General features: G+C 40.1%; 1 pseudogene; it reads right to left on the reverse strand.

Moving 5' to 3' along the window:
• Window positions 1-1,100: 1,100 nt before the first annotated feature.
• On the reverse strand, window positions 1,101-2,038 carry LOC144254618 (olfactory receptor 52H1-like; annotated as a pseudogene).
• Window positions 2,039-5,785: the final 3,747 nt, after the last annotated feature.

Here is a 5,785-nt window from a genome sequence, read left to right on the forward strand (position 1 = left end):
TCCCCTTTCCCTACCTCCTTTGCTCTTCTTCCTCAGGCCCCCTCTGCACCAGCTTTCACTTCCTCCAAGAGTTCTCCCCTACTCCCCACAAAGTCATACCTCCGAGGTCCTGGTCCTGGAATTGTTTTTGCAAAGGCAGGATTAGGAACAGAGGGTATGAAATAAAGTAGGTCAAAGGCAGTCCACAGACAGAAGTGGCAAGGTCAGGAAGGACAGACAGAGGGACAAAAGGAACAGATGTGGAATCCCGGTCACAGTGGGGATGAACAAACACAGAGCCTAGAGGGTTTAGCACAAAAATACCTCCCTTGTCTTCTCCTGGGATGAAAGACAAATTAGAAGAGAGGGCTTCTGAGACAGAGAGACCTATGAGCCCCAGTGATTCAAACAAATTAACACTCCCTATACTAGGAACTTATTCCTCTGCTAATATTAGTGAAAGCTTGTATCTTAGAATCTAAAACCACAGTGTAAAGATGTAAATTTGTAGGTTCTTTCTCTTATGCATTCCAATGTCGATGGCCAACACCGCTAAAACAAAAGGCAGATTGTTAAGAGAAGACATATCATATTTATTCAATCTGATCTGAATTTAGTTGTCTCGGGATATTTCAGAAATAAAGATCCAAAGACTCAGTGAAAGCTGCATTTTTAAATTCAGGTTCAATGAAGAAGGGACAACTGGGTAGAAATGTGATTGGACAAAAAAGGTAGGATCTCATGGGGAAACTTAATGATACCTGTTGATTCAGATTCTTCTTCATCTGTGTAACATTCCTTTCCCTCCAAGTACGTTCTCAGAAATTAAGGACTTAGATCCTCCTTTCAGGTGAGGTAGATGAGCAACCTCTCCAGGTTTTATGTCTTTCCTCCAGGGAGACACACACACACACACACAGGCAAGGTATTAAAGAAAAGAGTTCACGTTTCAGAAATTTAAATGACTTGTCTTTATCTACTTTTCCACTTCCTTATATTTTTTACAAGGGTAGAATGCTTAAATTTTAAATTGTTAAGAGGTATATCCTCATTTTGTGTCTTTCTATGTTACGTAAAATTTCAAAAAATCAATTAATCTAAATTTCACCTTTGGTGTCCACTCACTGTGGCCTCTTCCAAGTGATGAGAAGAATAAATTTCTCCTGGATGTGCTTGGTCTTCATGCCATAAACAACAGGATTTAGGGCAGGAGGGTTGGCCACATAGAAGTTGGCAAATAGGATAAGGACATTCCGAGGGACACCGTGCCCAAAGCGATGAGCAAGGATAGAGAAGAAGGCAGGTGTGTAAAACATGAGGATAACACAGACATGGGAGCCACAGGTGCTCAGGGCCTTTTGGCGGGCACCCAGGGATGAGAGTTGAAAGCACGGAGGATGAAGACATAGGACACAGCAATAAGGATGACATCTGAGATGACAGTCATGAGAGGTACAGAAAATCCATACCAAATGTTGACAGAGATGTCAGCAGAGGAAAGCTGAGCAACACCTATGTGCTCACAGTATGTATGTGGGATGATGCGGGTCCTGCAAAATGGTGAGCGTTTTAGAAGAAACACATCTAGCAGGACAATAGAGAAGCTCCTCACAACAATGCTCACCATAAGCTTGATGATCACCTGTGGGGTCAAGACGGTGTTGTATTTCAAAGGCAAGCAAATGGCCACATAGCGATCACATGCCATGGCCAATAGGACAGCTGAGTCCACTGCAAAGCTGAAGTGCAGGAAAAACATCTGTGTGAGACAACCAGAGAAGGTTATTTCTTGGGAGCCAAGCCAGAGGTTACTGAGCAGTTTGGGCACTGTGGCAGTGGACAAGATGAGATCCGTGCTGGCCAGCATGGACAGGAAGAAGAACATGGGCTCATGGAGGCTGTGCTCAACTGCAATGAGGTAGAGCAGGATGCAGTTGCCCACAATGGCCACAAGGTAGATGACACAGAAGGGAATCCTAATCCAGAGGTGGAAGTGCTCCAGGCCAGGTATTCCAAGAAGGATGAAGGAACTTGGGTTGTAGCAGCTTGAGTTAGACATGGTCTCTTCAGTCTGGGATCCACTGGTTCTTGAGCCCTAAGGACAAACCAGCTGTCAGTGTGAATTATGAAATCTGCCAATTCTACTGTGGAGCTGAAAATAGTTGGTTACTACAACTGTCACATTCAGGGTTCCTACATTAAAAGCATGTCCTCTCCCAGGGATGATAAGCTGGCACCTGTGGGAGTGACTAGTCTTGTACATTGACATACATACATATACATATACACACACACACACACACACATATATATATATATATATATATATATATATATATATATATATTCTAATAAACCCTATGGTATAGCTATTTTGAGGGTCAATAATTTTTTATGATTATACATTAATAACTTTCTTTTCCATTGTGAATTATTTAAATTGTGCCCTCATTCATAGGGCAAAAAAAATTCAATTTTCAAGCAAAAGGCAAAAAATATTAGAAGAGGGAAGACATGGAAAGAGAATAATAATAATAATAAAAGTAGTAAAACTGTTATATATGATGAAGTTTGTTATATGAAAGCAGGAGGAAAAAATAACAAAAAGAGAAGAAAAAGAGGCACATTTCAGGGCTGGGGTGATGTGGGAACTTTTACTTCAATGATTGAAATATGGTTCACATTTGGAGGTGTATTTATTGAGATGCCATCTACCAGAGAACATTCAGGGACAAGGGAACAACATTCCCCATTCTCAACAAGCAGTGAGCTCAGAGTATGATTTAAGACTTCACAGGCAATATTGGAAACCTTAGAGGATCTCTGTTCCCTTTGCTAGTTGGGGAGATAGCTTTATAGATCAGTGATGATCAGGGAGTCTCACAATGCCTCCAAAACAGAAAACAACTAGTGCAATTTGTCATAGACAAAATCAAACACAGCTGGCTCTCCTCCACTGCATTTAAAACAAAGAGATACTAAGAAGTTTTGCAAAAAAATAAATAAATAAATAACACATTTGGGGTGGTGTTTACATTGAAAATGCCCTTCACACTTTAACTCCACTTCTGTGATCTGTTTTATAGAGTACTTTGAAATGAGAAGGGAAGGGAAATGGGCACACTGACACCAGTAGGTATGGCACTGGAGAGGCCCCTCAGCATATATGCTATCCTTACATGAGTTTTGAAGAAGTTTTCCTTTTACCTTACACCCACCAAAAAATTTTTTTGCAAAATCATTCAAAAGCTTTTAAGTATAGGAAGTGGACTTTGCAAAACCATCAAAAGTCACAACTTGCATGAGTGTGTTTGGCAGGACTCAGTTGTCCTATATACAAGAAGAGATGGGAGAAACCACATAGGATTTTGTGACATCTCTCATCTCTTCTAGGTCCCCCCACACCTCCCATCCAGTCAAAGCTTTACAGAGGAGGCTTCTTGCTAAGTTTTTAATTTCAGAGTCATCAATCAGCCCAAGTAAAACCACTATATCTACCTAGGAGAAAAGTAACTAGTTCCCATTATCCAAAACAGCTCCCTGTATGAATACCTGCTAAAAGTTCCATCTTCAGAACTGATGCAAACTAAACTCCTATAGGGACTGAGCTTCTATGGAGAATGTACAGCAACAGAGTCCCTATGAAATCCTATCTAAAATGATGGTCATGTGGTCTCCTGTGGCCTGAAAACCAGGTGGACAGAGAAAGCTCCCAGCATCTCAGGAGTTTTGGAGAGAATGCCACTTATAGCAAAGAATTGCTGCACACATACACCCCACCTCAGGAAAACACTGAAGGAGAAGAAAACTCAATAATCATTACAACTACAAAGGGAGGCAAAAATACAACATCCAAGCTCAGATCTGCTGCTTTAGTGAAAACTTCATTTCTTTTGCCCAAAAAGCCCTTTTCTTCTGAATTCCTGGATCCATCTATTCCTGGCTCTAAGTACAGACCAGCTATATTTGCTGGTCTGCACTTGAAGCCAATAGTTTCCTCAGGCTCTAACTCCTTGTCATAGAATCATTGGTGCCAGAAGAATCCCTTTCTGTCAGGGCCAGGTCCTTTAGGGCTCAGCCCATACTTGGACCCTGAGTAAAGGGAGTCTGCATTGTTTGATGAAATGACAGAGCCAGTGAAGGCCTTTCTCTTCACTAAGTGACTGCACTTTTTAACTCACCAGACTCTGAGTTCTGTTGCTTGGTGAACAAGGTTAGTAGGAACTATCTATTTAGAAGAAACTGAGTATGATTTTAAACTAGGAAATGTTGTCTTAAGAAGTAAATGAAAACTTTTATGCATTTGCTCATATTCCCAGGTCATTTAGGTTAGATGGGCCCCTCCACTCCCCTTCCCTCATAGGGGATAAAAGTCAACATAATAAGTAATTTCTCTTGAGATGGAATGTCACTTGGGTTTTTTTAGCTTGTGGATATTGAACCCACAGGATATTCAGCTCTAGACAAATCCGACAACATCAGTTGAGACAGCATTCTCAGAAGTCTAAGAATAGTTTTGTTTTCTCAATATTCTTTAATTAGTCTTTACGTTTACTTTCACCAATACTATTCCAATACAACTAAGACTTTCTAGATTATTGACATTGGAGTTTAAGTCCTGCAATTTTGTCTTTAAAATTTTCTTACCCATTTTCAGTACTTTGCACTGACATAAAAATTTTAGAAGTTATGTTTTATAACTGTAAAGGTAAATTTCTAAGCTGACTCTAAGCTGCAAGAGTCTGAGTTAAAGTGTAAAAGAGTGGGCATTGTAAAGTTTGTAAATTGAAAGGCTTGGGCTAAAAAAAAAATAATAATAGACCAGGTATTGTTAAAATTCCTCTGCAACCCCTGGAACCTGTAATCTCTGTAGCTGTTAGGACAATACCTGAACTGCCCAGTAAATATTTCCTTTGATTCCCTGGTTGTTTATTAGCTAAGGGCTCTAAATAGCTGAGCACGTAAGCATCCAGGCCACAAAACCAATCAGTTTAAATGTGTACCCCGCTTAGTAGTGACCAATCACCCCTGCCCAGACTGTTCCCGCCAATGAATGTACTAATCATGGCTCAAAGTTGTTGTTCAATTTTCCCGCGCCTGAAGATGATTTGTTCTGATGTATGCAAAGACCCCCACCCTCTCCAAAAAGTGTACTTAAGCTCTGCTTGACCTCTGCTCTGGGCTCTGGGCTGCTCTCCCTTCCTGAGTGAGCCTTGAGCCCCAGCATGCTGGTTCAATAAAACTTCCCCCTGCAATTGCATGAGGCTGGTCTCTTGTGTGGTCTCTCCCTCCGACGCTCCTCCGGACCCTTACATAACTAACACACACACACACACACACACACACACACCATACAAGTTGGATTATTTGATTGCATTGAATCTATGTATTAAAATGGAAATATTTGACACTTTTGTAAAATTGAATATTTATTCTATAAATATACATGTAATACATCTTCTTATTAATGTAGTTTTATAAAATTTTACCAATAATAGATTAAAATTCTTATATGTACTTAAAAATACAAATATACATTTTTTTGGATGCTGAGTATATTTGTATCATGCAGCCACTCTAAAAAATTCCCCTAAATTCCTGACTTCAAACAGTAGAAACAGATGATCTATTGCAGTTCACAAGCCCACTATTCATCTTACAGTGTTGAAAACAATGTATTGAGATGGTTGCATGTCTTTTGAGAAACTCTAAAAGAAAACATTTCCTTGTTTTTTTCTGGCCACAAGAAGCCCACTGGTCTTCAAAATCAGCAATGATACTTCTGCATTTTTACCATAGTCACCTT

This window comes from Urocitellus parryii, chromosome 4 (assembly GCF_045843805.1).
Source record: "Urocitellus parryii isolate mUroPar1 chromosome 4, mUroPar1.hap1, whole genome shotgun sequence".
NCBI lineage: Eukaryota > Metazoa > Chordata > Mammalia > Rodentia > Sciuridae > Urocitellus > Urocitellus parryii.